The sequence below is a fragment of the Leuciscus leuciscus genome (assembly GCF_965113295.1).
Source record: "Leuciscus leuciscus genome assembly, chromosome: 15".
In the NCBI taxonomy this organism is placed as follows: domain Eukaryota; kingdom Metazoa; phylum Chordata; class Actinopteri; order Cypriniformes; family Leuciscidae; genus Leuciscus; species Leuciscus leuciscus.
The window spans coordinates 6,672,568-6,688,853 of record NC_138739.1 but is presented as its reverse complement, the minus strand read 5'-3'; the positions used below and the strand labels follow the sequence as shown (position 1 = coordinate 6,688,853).

Sequence of the window (16,286 nt, the reverse complement as noted above, 5' to 3'; positions counted from 1 at the left end):
TGCTTTTTGCCAAATAAAGAAAAATAAACACAAAGCGAGTTCTGCCTTCTCTCTGCCAGTGAAGTCCATTCTGAAACGCGTCCGAAAATGAACAATAACTCAGCGAATACTCAGTCAAACAGGCATACAGACACACAGGCATGAAGCTTGAATTCTCTTCTTTTAAATTAAGTAATTTATATAAAAAACAAATATTCTCATCTTGTGAAATCTGTATTAAAAGAGAGCGATTCCAGTCGAGCTCATCTCAGCTCATTACGTTTTAATCGGCCCCGCCCACGGAGAGCGCGCGCTATTCAAACGCAAATGAATGAGGCAATCCACGCAAAACCTGTGAACGCCCCCATATCAGCTCGAGAAAACACAAGTTTATTCAGATCATAACTTGTTTACACCGTCTCACAGTGTTGTGAGGAATAATAATAATGGAAAATGTCCCTCAGAAGTGCGGGTATCGAGGAGCAAGGATCCAACTGAGCTGAGGAAAACTGTAGTACGTTTTTTTCCTTCTCACATGAATCGCGTTTCTGTTTTATGAATGAATGATTACCACAGCTCGCAAAAAGACAGTTTAAATTTAAATCGCGTGTGTGAATGAATGATGATGTTTTAGCAAACTGTATTGCTATACTGAGATGAGTAAAAATCGAAATGTAGGCTATTTGTATAAGCAACGTATTAAACTGCAAATTAACATTTATATGCCCTAATATTTCATAAAAACAACGTTACAGTCAGGCGAAATATGAAAGACAACATTTTGTTGACTAGATTTGGGTACAGTTTTTACTGTAGAATATACTGCCACATCAAATAAGCTTTTGTTTAGCAATTTCTATATATATAAAATACTATTTTTGTCAAAAATAAAGACATCAACTGTTGGCTATATTCAAACTAATGAATACATAGATAAAATGTAGGCCCAGTGGCGGATCTAGAAAATTTTACATGGGGGGGCAAAGGGGTGGCAAGAGGTCTTGGCAGGGTGGCAGGGGTAGACGGTACATGGGAATCCCTATATATAAATGTCGGAGAGAAACAAACACAAAAACACTTTTAAACTACAGTAGTTATTGTTTAATCGTGCACTGTTAGAAAAATCTGTAGAAATTACAGTATTACTGGCAGCTACTTGCCAGTAACTTACTGTAGATTTAAATTGATGTTATTTACTGGCAACAATTTGTTCAAAATTAAATGAACATTAAACATTAACAAGTCTTTATCTTTACAGAATAAAACTAAAATAACAGCCTCATGCAAAGCATTCTGGGAACCAAAATCTGAAGGAAAAAAACAGAAAAAGGTTGATGAAGATTTCTGGTTCCCAGAATGCTTTGCATTAGATTGTTATTTTATAATTTTATTCTGTAAAGACAAAGACTTGTTAATGTTTAATGTTCATTTAACTTTGAACAAACTGTTGCCAGTAAATAACATCAATTTAAATCTACAGTAAGTTACTGGCAAACAGCTGCATAACTACAGCAAATTTTTTACAGTGTGCCCTTACACACTACAAAGGTTTTTAATTCACAACAGGAATAAGCCCAGTGTTCAAACAAAACAAAACTGTGCATCTTTTAAAAAGTAAAAGTATAAAAAGCAAAATGAAAATATAAAAAAAGTACAATAATTGTGTCCAAGATGCAATGGACTAGAAGTATAAAACAGCGGACAATACTCAAGTTCTTATTATAATTAAAAAATTTTATCTTACATTTTACCAAGCATTCGTTTACTTCTTTAATCATTTTGACATTGATGAGCTAGACCGCTGAACTTTAGTCTTCCTAACAACAAACAGAGCGTTGCGTAATGTAGTGCATCAGAGTAGCATCAAGAATATCAAGTGAATCTCTTATTTGCATGATTGCATCTTAAGTTTATTGCCAATAATAATGACAGGTTTGCGAACGTGAACTCGCGCAAAACACATCTTCAGCACAGCGACTCATATTGGCCGATGTGTTCAACAGGCATGTCTGTGATTGGCTACAATGCTCAACGCTGCAAAAGCACGTCGTACCTTGCAAAGGGAAAAATATAAATAAAACTGCACTGTTCATGATTAGGTAATCGCGGCCGCTGTAATCTTATTCACATTTGTTTTTCTGATTAATTGTTTTGCTCTGAGAAAGACAATTAAAAAAAATATTCGGGGCTTTACTAAAAACATTCGGGGCTTAAGCCCCCTTAGCCCAGCCCTAGCGCTGCCCCACAATATTTTAGATTTTTTATTAAGCTGTTCTTGTCTTTACTAAAATAAAAATTAGGCTAATCAAAGGGAAGAGTGCTCACCTATCACGAGGGAGCAATATGACCGCTGATTTTGGCTAACGTAATAGACTCGCTGTTTTTGCTGATGCTGAATCGTCTTTAGCATACAATACATTAATTACAAATGTAACTTTAAGTTAAACGTGTGTTTAAACTTCACATGGGGAAACTCACTTCACCTTCAGAGGCTCTGGGGCAGCTCAGTCTCTCCAGTCGGGTTGCAGAGCCACCGCACCGCAGCAGACTCGCTGTGTGTGAGCCAGACTGAGCGAACGCCGCTCTGCACGTTTGAATCAGGGACGTAGCTAAGTATTTGAGGGGCAGGGGGGAGGGGCGAAATTGGCGAATAATACATTTAAAATTAAAAATGAAATTGTTCACTTTTGGTAAATGTATTGGACATAGTGGCGGGTTGTTTTTAAAGGTACAGTTTTTGGATAATCAAAGTTAGGGGGGCAGCTGGGGGGGCAAGGCTCTAGAGTGGGGGGGCACCTGCCCCCCCTTGCCCCCCTGTAGATCCGCCCCTGTGTAGGCCTATAATCATTTTTTTTACAAAGAAAGAGTACACTTGAAATATTGTTGAAATTGTAATTATTGTTGTAATTGTAACCTTTTTAATAAAATAGCAAAACATATTTACAAGATAGATGTAAGCAAAATCTTAAATGGTCAATATAAGCCTTCTTCTAAATATATATTTTGTCCTTGCATTGTGGCTCAGTCAGTGTCACACCTGAATGAATGGCTAATTATGCAGAGTGGGTGGGACATTGTATTTTCAGGTGTAAACCACTCCTTGTTCACGCCCCCCTCGCATATTGGCTTTCCAAGCAAAACCTGTTTTACATCAATTTAAATCAATGTATAGTTTTATGTGAACGATAAAGCAAGACTATTTTCACATAAGTTTGAAGCCAGAACTCGAAGGAACAACATCCATTAGTCAAAAGTCTTATTGACACATATTTATTATGAGTTTTGTGGTCATATTTCAGCAACTTTCATTTTTATTTTTTTCAATAACCACGCATAAACATTATTCTCTTAAAAATTAAAAAATATACATGCATGGTGATCACATATTTTGGTAGCCCTGTTTGTGCTATATAGAGTGAATTTACACCTTTGCCATTAACATGTTTATAAATAACTGAAAAAAGCACTAATGTCAGAGCATGTCAGAACACCCCCAGGGCCCAGAAAACCGCTCAGACTCCAGAGGGTTAATGACACTGAACATGCCAAATTGAATAAATCAGGATTTAAACATGTTTACTTTTCTTCCCATGGATCGGGAAGGAGGAGAGGAGTGGCGACTCTGATATCCGGTGCTGTAAATTATGAACACATATCAGAACTTAAGGATAATGAAGGCAGATTTGTTATGGTTACGGGCAAAATAGAAGGAATTGTGATGAGTCTCCTTAACGTGTATGTTCCGCCGGGCAGCGACTGGTCCTTTTATAAACATATAGTTGATCTAATGACAACAAAAAGTCAAGGGATTTTAATATGTGGCGGAGATTTTAATATTCGATTAAATCCTAAAATTGATTCATCAAACGGGAAATCTGGCGCCAAAAACATTAGCAGAAGATTAAATACTTGGATGCGTGAAGTGGGGATTGTGGATGTGTGGAGAGAGCTAAACCCAACGAGCCGAGACTACTCGCATTACTCACCCGCTCACAATGTCTACTCGCGCATAGATTACTTTTTTATGCTTAAAGGGGATCTTTGTAAGGTGGATAATTGTGAAATAAAAGCTAGCACTATTTCAGACCATGGTCCCATTTATATGTCAGTCCATCTGAATAATAAGAAGAAATCCACTCTCTGGAGACTGAACTCAAACATTCTGAATAACCCAGTTATTAAAGATAAATTGAAAAATGAAATTCAGTTGTACTTGGATATTAATGATAATGAAGAAGTGACCCCACCTATTCTCTGGGATGCATTAAAAGCGGTGATTAGGGGCAAAATAATAGCCATATCCTCATATGAGAAGAAAATTAAGGGAACAAAACTAAAAAAATTGGAGGAAGATTTGAAGAGACTACAGAAAGAACATGCAAAGTCTCTCAAAGATGAGAACAAACATAAGATTAAAGAACTAAAAAAAGAAATAGATGAAATAAATACTCAGGAAATTCAAAAAAAGCTCCTTTTCACAAAACAACAATACTATGAGGTGGGAAATCACTGAAACTTTTATCATATAGGTTAAGAAAACAACAAGCGGATTGAACTATTCACAAAATAACAAACTCCGCAACAAATGAAATAGAAACTAGTCTGGAAAAAATACAGCAGTGCTTCCTAAAATACTATAAAACATTATATTCCCAGCCACAGACAAGCAACGACAATCAGATAGGTGCCTTTCTGGCCCAAATTAATCTCCCACAGAACACTGATGAACAAAATGAAAAATTAAGATCTAAAATAACAAAAGAAGAAATTCAATCAGCAATCAGGAGAATGAAAGGGGGGAAGTCTCCAGGGACTGATGGTTTTACCACAGAATGGTACAAAACAATGCAAGATCAACTAATTTCAACATTATTAAAAACATTTAATTGGGTTTAAGAAAACAAAAATATCCCCCCCTCATGGAGGGAGGCAATGATCTCGGTCATACCTAAAGAGGGGAAAGACCAATTGGATTGTGGGAATTATCGTCCTGTAAGTCTTTTAAATAATGACTACAAACTATTCACCTCCATATTATCGAAAAGAATAGAACTGATATTACCAATATTAATACACAAGGACCAGACTGGCTTTGTCAGACAAAGACAGACCCAAGATAACATCAGGAAAACGCTGCACGTTATGAGACAAATCACACAACAAAAACTGGAGACACTGATATTAAGTTTGGATGCAGAGAAAGCATTCGACTCAGTGAGGTGGTCATTTTTATATAAAGTACTTTCAAAATTTGGTTTCCATACGATTATAATTGACACATTTGCAGCTCTATACAACAAACCAACGGCTAGAATCAAAATCAATGGAGATCTAACCAGTTCATTCGTTCTGGAAAGAGGAACGAGACAAGGGTGTTGTGCGTCGCCGCTTCTCTTTGCCTTGTTTATAGAACCCATGAGTCAACTGATTAGACAGAGGTCGGATATAAAGGGGGTAACAATGAAATCTGGGGAGCAAAAACTGGCCCTATTTGCTGACGATTTATTGATAAGTATAACACAACCTACTCAGACACTCCCAAAATTGATGAAATTACTAGAGGAATTTGGTTTCATTTCGGGTTATAAAATTAATATCAATAAAACTCAAATATTAAAATTTAACTATGACCCACCATCCTCAATTAAGACCATGTACAATTGGAAATGGGATGCTGAATCCATCAAATATCTGGGTGTTTTATTACCTAGGGACTTCTCAAGATTGTACGACATCAATTATGGCCCATTAAATTCAAAGATAAAATCTGATATACATAGATGGAATGTTATTCCCTTTTTAAGTTTAAGCTCCCGAATAGAATCAATCAGGATGAATATTCTTCCACGGTTACTATACCTTTTTCAGTGTCTGCCAGTCAAAATACCATCTAAACAATTCTTAGAATGGGACAGACTGATAGCAAGGTATGTGTGGCAAGGGAAAGGGGCCAGAATTTAATTTAAGACACTGCAGTTAAGAAAAGAGAAGGGTGGAATGGGCCTTCCTTGCCTACAGGATTACTACCATGCAGCCCAACTGAGACCTTTAGTCTGCCTGTGTTCGCCAACATACACTGCAGCATGGAAAGAAATAGAAAGTACGATGTTAAACAGAATCCCAATAACAGCCCTACTAAGTAGGGGTGTAACGATTCGTTTTAACAACGATTCGATTCGATTCACGATTCATGGTTGTCGATACGATTCAAGGACGATATTGGTTCATTTAGAACGATACGATCCGAAACGATTCAGTGACTTGAAATCGATTCAGTGACTTTTTAGCCCAAAATTATTGTAAGTGAATCAGGTATCAATTAACTATGGATATAAACAAACAAGTAAAACACAAATTAATGTCAAATGCATTCACATTTTATTTTAATATAGGTAGGACTGAACGATTATGACAAAAATGATAATTGTTGATTATTCCCTTGAAATTGTAATTGTGATTATTAATTACGATTATCACAACATTGAATGATGTTTTGAATAGTTTGGCTATGGGACCCACATTTCCCCATGGTCATCAAGCCGCGACCCACCTTTTTAGGAATTATATAAGCCTATTATAATACATTTGTTTACACAAAAATTGTTGACACACAAGTTCTGTCCCCCTTTACTTAACAAAAAAAATTTAAGAATATGACAAATACTGATAAACAGTAGGCACTGCGAGGTTAAGCTATTAAATAGCAGTCCCAAACTAGTTTTTGTTAATACAATCTTGGTATGAGCCACCACAGTCATATAAAAATATACAAAATAACCAGTAACCCAGCTAACAATTTTACGTTCTGGGAACGTTAGTTTTTGGTTCCCAGAACGTTCCCGGAACGTTCCCAAGAACGTTCCCTATTGGTTAGCCAGGAAAGTTTTCTTTACGTTAATAGAACGTTCCCTATAGGTTAGGGGAACGTTCTCGGAACGTTCCCGGAAGGTTCTCCTAACGTCTACACATCCTGATATGCCTGTACACAAATTATAGGTCTACAAACAACATATTCTACATTGTTTATTGTTCAAACACTTAAAAATCCTATGAATATATTATTACAATAAATTGAATTTACAGAAACTATCATTAATAAGTAAATCAATCAGTTTGTATTAAATAAATAAATCAGCACACAATCCATGTTTTTGTTGATTCATTGTTTAATTATCAACCTAAAATAAGTCATCAAAAACAGCGTTAGCAAAATGTATTCAGGAACAGTAATTTACATTTAATATTTCAAACATGAAAATATTTCAATAAATAAAACTGCACAAACATTTTAATTAAAACTATCTTTCTGCAAACTGTAGCCTATAACTTAGAACAAAATTGAAAAAGTCTTCATTTATATACAATATACATGAATGTGCCAATCTTCACTCCGCTCAAAACATTTAAACTCCCAAAACCATCTGCAAATTTAACAAGAAAATAAAAAGACAACGTGTTACATGTACACACAATCCCATGCCAAAATTCAAGCCCTGTAATGGCATTAAAATTAATCCGGAGCAAATGAAAAGAGTGAGGTGGGATTGTGTGTCACAAGCTGTAGGAGATATGAGAGCACGAGCACTGCTGGTATCGTGTAATTATTCAGATATTTCAGCATCAATGTGTATAGAAAAATGTATATATTTGAAAACACTACATTGCATTTATTTATATTGCACTATTTATTATTTCAGACTACAAATCAAAAAAGGAATGTTTTATATAGGGGTAAGGATACCCATTAAGCCTATGTACCCTTTAAGCCCACTTTCGACTCTGAAGTCAAATAAAAAACAGAGAAAATAATATTCAAGTCTAGTGAACTCTGACCTGCGAATTCGCTCTACATATAACGTATAAGTCTCACCTCCAATGAAGAATTTGAAAACCTGTAACTGCTGTGTTTATGAGAGAGAAAGAGAAAAAAAGTTTGAAACTACTATCAATTTTTTTTTTTTTATCTGTGACTTTACACCTACAAATTCCACTGTCACAGGTGCTCAGTTTTGCTATAATAATGCCCTCACAGAACATGGTAATAATCAGCCATCCATGCAAAAGCAAAGGTCGGTGTAGTTTACAGGAACATCTGTCCAGGCCAACATCTGATGCCTTGATGCCTTCCGCTGGGATCCCAGAAAACCTGAAAAAAAAATATATATATATTACAGTTCAAAATCTATCATACATACATCTCATCTGGTATCACAAATTATCATTCCAAGTTCACTTTAAGATATGCTCAATATTAGGGCTGCACAATATTGAAAAATTTAGAGTTTATTTAGAGATATCAGCCGTACGGTTTAGTGCATGCGCGGCTCCAGGTTTGTATCTCGTAAATTACTCCACTAATAATGCCCGGAATGGCACCAAACTTCTACAGTAGTACAAATAGGTTCTGTACTCATTAAACCAGGCATTGGAAAGTTTGTAAGTACATCAGGAGTTTATTTAAATAACATTTGTCTGATGGCGAATGCTACTGCTGACGTGAATGTTGATGTCACTTTATGAGTACAGAACCCATTTGTACTTCTGTACTACTCATTTTCCCCGACATAGAGCAGATCGGCACACAACAAAAACTGCTGTTCGGATGTTCCCTTTTCTGATATTTTATCATTTGTGACATTTTAATTAAAACAGAAATAAGAATTTTAGTGTAATAATTGAAAATTAACAGTAAACCGAGATCACCTACCGCTGCAGATGTGTACGGAAGTGAAAAGCGGAAATGCTTAGACCTCTTTCCGGTTCGACCGCTGGGCGCTCCGCATAACCCCTATTGGGGGGATTTTGTAGAGGAGTGAACCTGCATAGAAAATTACAATAGATAACAAGCATAGATAAATACAATAGAAGAAAAATACAGTTGAAATAAGCAGTGCATTATGTTTTTCAGTTAAATCTGAAAACATCAGGTACAGAAATTGAATTATCAAAATGTAAAATAAGTCTTCACTGTAAAAATAAAATAACTATAAATTAATTAAATGTATCTTTGCTAAAGCTACAAGTCATTTTCTCTTTTGATGTATGATCACCATTGGCGACACAAACAGCTGCGGGTACGTTAGGCTACTGTCCCTTTAAGACGAATGCGCAGACCTAATATAAATGACACGCATCTGTTTTCTTTCTGTTTAAAACACACAAGACTGTTTACGAGGAAACTCGCCAAGATGGGCATTTTGACAAGATGGGCTAAACTCACCTTCTTCATCTACTGACTATGGATGGCATCAAGGTCTTGTCCTGAAGAATCACAGGGCCAAACAATAGGGATTATATCTCATCTGGTAACAAGAGCAAAGCCATAACTTTAAGAACTCTAATAATATATTTACCCCCTGATATTGCATTGGGGATATCAATTCAAACATTTTTAAAGGCTAAGAGTATGAGCCACAGCTGCCCAAGATATCTGTGAAAAATAACTGCCTAAAGTTGTCGACCCCCTGAACCACATTCAGCATTTAAAAGTACAAAGAATTTCAGTATTGATCAATAAAAAAAACCATACAAATACATAAATACCTTTGAGTTGGACAGTATGGTGTCAGTCTCATTGGCCAACATAATTCAAAACAGACCTAAAGAAATAAAATAAAATATACTGATGATCAGGATATCATGTTATCATAATAGTTAAATGAATTATTATTATAACTATGACCATTATAATATTGTATTAGTCGCCTATTATTTAGCTGATTATTTAGCCTACAGGCTTCTCAAGGACAATCTCACTGAAAAACCCTGGGGTTAATGATTTTAAAATGTGAGACTTATTTCAAAAGCATAAATCTTACAGACCCCAAACCTTTGAACAGTAGTGCACTGTATGTTTGAGGTGGTTTTGCTTACTAGTCATATGTTTCATAGCCGTGGAGATTGTCTTGGACAGGGGGTGCAGCAGGCCATCACAGCATGATGATCTAGGAACATAACAAGCTATTTGTCACAGAGCCAACAATATTACATGGGATTGGTTTAATAAAAGGAACCAAGCTAGAACAGAGGTGAAATGCAGAAAAGATAAATATATAAAAATCTTAAGATAATATATTGTGAAATAAATGCATATGGAATTATTATCATGATTAAACAATAACTCACCCCTTGTTGTAGAGGATTTTTTTTCTCTCTCGCTATTCTGAAATCACATTTTAGCAATATTGGTAAGTGACGTCACTGATTAAGTTAACAAAACAGTGCATTCTTTTAGGTTAAATAAATTAGCTTACTTCCAATCACCCATTGACAAATTACCAGCAAAACTATAAAAAACTGTTATCTACACTAAATATGTGTTTAAAAACCCAAACTTTCATAAATAAGACCTTAACTTAACGTAACTTAGGCCTAACGTTCTCTTCTGAAACCGGTTAGCTTAGATGCTAACGGACTTTTTCAAAGACACAAAACCATTTCTTTAAAGTAAATATTCAACAGAAGCGTGTCAATTACACGTAAGAAATGTGTCAGGGACGTTTGTGTGTATTATTTGTGAGATTTTGTTGACTAAACTTACCTGAAAGCAGTGAAACCAACAGCGACAGACGGGAGTTTTGTTGTTTGTCAGTTGTTGATGACGTTTCTGGTTTCCATCTGCTCTCGCGCAGCACACGTGCGCGCTCCAGTGTTTGATTACCCGCATGCGCATTAAAACACTTCAAAGTCACGCAGCATTAAAATAAACATATAGAATTAAAATGTATAACATAATTTAAAATATCATTAATAAAAAGTTATTGCGAATAGATCTGAACGTTGTTGGTTATCTTATAACCTTAGGGGACCGTACTGACGACGTTGTCAGTTGGTAATCTGCCTGTTAAGTGATATTAAAATAATAACCTGCAGAGAACGTTCCCAGAACGTTCTCTTTAGGTTATACAAATAAAACCTAAAAATAATTAACTAAAAAAGACTGCCTACCAATGAGCAAAGTTATTGATTACTTAGGCATTATCTACTGCCTGATAATGGTCATGTAATTAAGCATTTGATAAATGGTGTTAAAGCACAAAACATTGCAAACCATTCAATTGGTTTACGAAAAATAGAACCTACAAATAACTTACAGGGAATGTTCTCTTTAGGTTATAAATTAAACCTAAAAATAACCTACAGGGAACGTTCTTGGAACGTTCCCTTAAAGTTATAAAACTTGGTTGGACGTCACCACGACAGACCGGTACATCGACCGCATTACTGCAGAAGCTGCACCGATCCGTCTGTCAATCTCCCGTTCCATCCTTCCCTCACTCGCGAACAAGACCCCAAGATACTTAAACTCCTCCACTTGAGGCAGGAACTGAACCAACCTGAAGTGGGCAAACCACCCTTTTCCGACTGAGGACCATGGTCTCGGATTTGGAGGTTATAAAAAGTTATAAAAATAGAACTTAAAAATAACCTGCAGGGAACGTTCCCAGAACGTTCTCTTTAGGTTATAAAATTAAACCTAAAAATAACCTACAGGGAACGTTCTGGGAACGTTCTCTTAAAGTTATGCAGATAGAACCTAAAAATAACCTACAGGGAACGTTCCCAGAACGTTCTCTTTAGGTTATAAAATTAAACCTAAAAATAACCTACAGGGAACGTTCTGGGAACGTTCCCTTAAAGTTATAAAAATAGATCCTAAAAATAACCTACAGGGAATGTTCCCAGAACGTTCTCTTTAGGTTATAAATTTAAACCTAAAAATAACCTACAGGGAACGTTCTGGGAACGTTCCCTTAATGTTATAAACATAGATCCTAAAAATAACCTACAGGGAACGTTCCCAGAACGTTCTTGTTTGGTTCCCCAAAAAATAACCAAATGGGAACCAAACGGGAACGTTAGGGGAACGTTCTGTGTTTGCTGGGAAGTGGCATTTTGTTATGGAAACAAACAACAATTAGGCTACCATGGTGATACACAATACTTAGAAGCACTGGTAAAGAAACATGGAAACTGCTCCTGATAAATAGCAACACACATGGCGTACCAATAACGTAATTTATTGGTATTTTACTTTTATTTCTTAACTTACTAATTTACGACGTTGCATTCTCGTATGACTTTAGTGAAGTGATACAGCGCGCTCCGCCGCATTTGCGCGTGCAGTTGAAGAGTGCACGCTCCTGCAGTATAGCGGCTGAGAGGACAGGGAAGTCTGTTTTTCTGAGGTGAGAGACTTTGCGCTGCTTGACTGTTGTCGCGCTGCTGCTGCCGCGTCACGCATGGCGACGATGACACAGATAGGCAGACTGAATCGAGTCACGTTTAACGCCTTTATCATTAAATGTGCAAAGAAAAAACATCCATAAAGTCTAACGTGCTTAAATCCAATGCGCTATTTCCTAGTATCGATACAATCGATTCATTACCTTTTAAAACGATATTAGATCGATATATGTCGTCCGGAAGGCCAACTTGCCGAGCACAGATCGATCCAGTTGGATCGTAGGACTATAAATCGATACATCGATGTAGTTGATGAATCGTTACACCCCTACTACTAAGTGATAACAAATTACTAGAAGAACAGGAAATCCCGGACGACTCTATAACAGGCAGCTCTCTGAAGTCCTGGCAGACAATAGTCAAAATTTGCAGATTAGGAGAAGCATCTAAAATTATGAGATGGTGTGCCTATGATTCAGACTTTGCACCAAACAGGATCGATGGCAGATTTAAGATATGGATCTCAAAAGGTTTAACTACTTATTATTCATTTATCCACAAAGGGGCATTCCGGAGTTTTGAAACCCTACAGAAAGATTACGGACTGGGAAAAGATGATTTTTTTAGGTACCTGCAAGTGAGACATCATTTTAACGAAAATCTTAAAGGGGTTTTAGGAACAGATGAGTCAGGGTTCCTGGAAGTATTTTTATCATTAAGTAAACCCAGATCAAGCAACAAAATTATCTCCAAATTATACAATATCATACAATTATCTAAACAAGAGAATACAGAATACATAAAGAAGAAATGGGAAAGGGAAGTGAAAGTTATGATCACACAGGAGAGCTGGGGGAAAATATGTCAATTACAATGGTTATCAACCGGGTCAAACACATGGCGGGAGTTCTGCTGGAAAAACATTGCAAGATTCTTTATCACACCTATTCAGAAACGAGACCAGGGCAGCGGAGATGCCTGTTGGAGACTTTGTGGGTCTAATGGAGCCAACCACTTCCATATTTTTTGGGACTGCCAGACAATTAGACCTTACTGGGAAGAGATCCACAAACATATAAACAATGTATTTAATGTAAACATTCCATTCAAATGTGAAACTGTATATTTGGGCAATCTAGGGTTCGAAACATGGAATATCAACGATAAAAAATTGCTGGCGATACTAATGGCAGCCAGTAAGAAATCTGTTACGAGGAAATGGTTAAAAGTAGATGATGATCCACCTACCATTGATGAATGGATTGAAATTGTCTATGAGATTTATATTATGGAAAAGATATCCTTTTCCCTCAAAGTTGAAAATGAAAAATTCTATAAGATTTGGACCAAATGGACTGAGTATGTAAAACCAATCAGATCTGATTTCATTTGACTGTACTTGTGCCTTGTGTAGACCTGCCCTCTTTTTAAGTGATGTTTTATTTACCTGAGGTGGTGCGCATTCCGGTTCCGTTCTGCTTTGTTATTGTTCCTAACTGAAATAAGTAGTGGTCCGTAAAAGGAAAACTCAGAAGGGCAATATGGACAACTCATTTAAACTTTCTGAACTCATCCCTATGTCACGGTGTGGGTTTTGTGTCTTGTTCCTTGTTCTTGTCTGTCATGTGATTCCCTGCTTGTCATGTGATCCTGCCATGTGTCTTGTCCCATGTTCAGCTGTTCCCTGTTATGTTGATTAGTCTTCCCAGGTGTTTCAGTTTACCACGCCCCTTGTTATCTTGTTTATCTTGTGTTCCCTTGTATTTAAAGGGACTCTGTGTAGGAATTTCTCCCATCTAGTGGTGAAATTGTATTTTGCATTCAAATGAATAATGCTCTCCAGCGCCTCACTTTTTCAAATGCGCGTTGCATCTACGGTAGCTGTTATGTACCAAAAAGCTATGACAGGATGTCTTATAATAGCACTTCGAGTTTTTCTTGGTGAAACTGAAACTTGAAACAACGAAAAAAAGATTGTTAGTTATCAATTACTGACTGTGAAAAACATTAACTATGGTAATTACTAGTAATGCCTTCTTTCCTCGTTTTTATTTTTTGAAGTACGTGCATTGTTAGATATCATCATCATCAGAGCCTTCTCTATCGTTACTTTACTCAATAGCTGCTATTCATCAAAGAGTCTGTTTAACTTTTAACTATAAATGTTCTACTGTCTATATAACATAGCTGCCAACTTTTGAGTTTTGCTTGGAGTGAGATTTATGGAGGAGCGGGGGGTGGGGGGGATATCTACACAAGATAGGCATTAATTTTTCTCAAGAAAAAAACAACTCACCTAATGCTGTAAACATACAGAAAGATACATAATGCGTTTTTTTATTATTATAATAACTTTATTTAATGATATAAATACAAATATAATAAATATGTAATATAGTACACATATTTAGCAAAATACTCTTTATAGCTCTTTTTTTCTAGCCAACTAACTGCTAGCCTTTATTATGGTCATTAAATGGCTTTCCTGAGGTAAATGTTGTGACATACATAATTGTTCTCCAGCTGTTTACCATTTGTTTGATTGATTGGTCGATATAATGTATGAGGAATATACATTTCGGTAAGTTGTACTGTATCTTTCAACATTGTTCATTTGTGTTTATTTACTAGCTAGAGATGATCGGTTCAAGTGCCGCTAGGGATCCGTCGTGACTCGCGTCACATTTACAAGCGCCAAAAACAGTATATATTGTTTGAATTTCATAATAAAAGTGACAGAATCTGAGAGCTGAGATTTTTTTATATCATAAGTAACCTGCTCTGTCTATTCTGTCAGTCTCCATGTCCTCTTTGCTTCGCGATAAAGTACACAACCAAGCAATGAAAAAAAAGCTTGTAATTAAGGCCGTAACATTGACTTACCTGTCGAGAAGAAAGCAGGAAACTTCAGCGTCTCTTTTGAAAGCTTTCTCCTGCGTTAGCTATCCCGACATTAACCCTTGTTTTTGTAATCTCCGGTCACGTTTCCTTTTACGGTCTATTTTGAACTTTTTCGACGACGAGGACTCCTTATCCTGTGACTCAGCATATGTATGAATGAACGGTGTATAAATAACCGTGCAGTGCAGCCTTTTAAACTTGCCGGTGCAGTGACAAGCGCCTCTCACTGCTCTGCTCCTCCGCTTCTGCTGGCTTCAGTCACGTGACGCTGGTTCTGAACGAAAACGCGTTGTGGAAACGCGTTGGCCTAGTACTTTTTGTCCCTCTCTGCTATTATAGTTTTTCAAGATGGCGGAACTACATGGAAGCCTCCGTGGACTTACCCGTCCCATGTATATAAAGATAATAAATTCTTCGTTTACGAGGATTAGTCTGATCATTGGCATAGGTATTTGTACACCATTGAGGGCATATTTATGAATAAAAATATTGATTTTAGATAATAAAATACCTAAAAAGCTACACATAGTCCCTTTAAGCCCTCATGTTTGCCCTGAAAAAAAAAAAAAAAAAAAACTATGTTTTTCCCTTTGAAACATCACTTATCAGGCTTATGCTACTCTGAATAATACCTGAACTTCGTATTTTGAGCACTTCTTGTGTTGTTGTTGTTTTTTGCCTCTTTATGATGACTCGCTTATATTAGTCCTAATTTGTAAGTCGCTTTGGATAAAAGCGTCTGCTAAATGTAAATGTAAATGCCCTGTGTCTTTGTCTAGTATTGTATGTTTCTAGTTGTGTTTATGCCATGTCCAGGTTCTTGTTTTGAGTTACTAGTTTACAGTCTTTATGTTTGATTATGTTTATTATAATTAAAGTTGCATTTGGGTCCGCTCCATCTTGCCTCCAGAGGATTCATTCGTTACACCCTACCTATGTACTTGAATGACTAAAATTGTAATTAATGTATGTGATGGGATTTTGCCTTTCCAAATAAAAAGATAATATAAAAAAAAAATCGAAATCCCCATAAATCATAAGCATTGTCTCAGAATAAGCAGTTCTCAGATTCGGGGCAATGTGACGTACTTTTGCACAAGCCCCTCCCATTGAGCGTAGACCCGCCCTGAGTGACACAGTCCGCCAGTGTTTCGACGCCGGAGCAGCTGTAGACAAGAATGTCTCCTAAGCCAGTGGTTCCCAACCTTTTTTTGTCTGAG

The 16,286-nt window shown here is 36.5% G+C and overlaps 1 protein-coding gene and 2 long non-coding RNA genes across 5 annotated transcripts in view; 2 read left to right on the top strand and 1 right to left on the bottom strand.

The window, feature by feature from the left end:
- The window catches only part of LOC309474951 (uncharacterized protein), a gene marked incomplete at both ends in the record, with an annotated part of 355,810 nt that overhangs the window by 274,499 nt on the left and 65,025 nt on the right, over nt 1–16,286 (top strand). The gene's annotated exons all lie outside the window — the stretch shown is intronic.
- Nucleotides 6,792–7,431, top strand: LOC309476484. Its single transcript, XR_014198196.1, has 2 exons — nt 6,792–6,883; nt 6,928–7,431. It is a non-coding gene; the product is annotated as an uncharacterized lncRNA (long non-coding RNA).
- LOC309476341 lies at nt 7,124–11,040 on the bottom strand. 3 transcript variants are annotated; one of them, XR_014198022.1, is made up of 7 exons: nt 10,520–11,040; nt 10,105–10,141; nt 9,853–9,923; nt 9,523–9,578; nt 9,200–9,281; nt 8,687–8,797; nt 7,124–8,125 (listed from the first exon to the last, which is right to left on the bottom strand). It is a non-coding gene; the product is annotated as an uncharacterized lncRNA (long non-coding RNA). The 3 variants fall into 3 exon arrangements; XR_014198023.1 differs by lacking the exon at nt 10,105–10,141; XR_014198024.1 differs by having other exon boundaries at nt 9,853–11,036.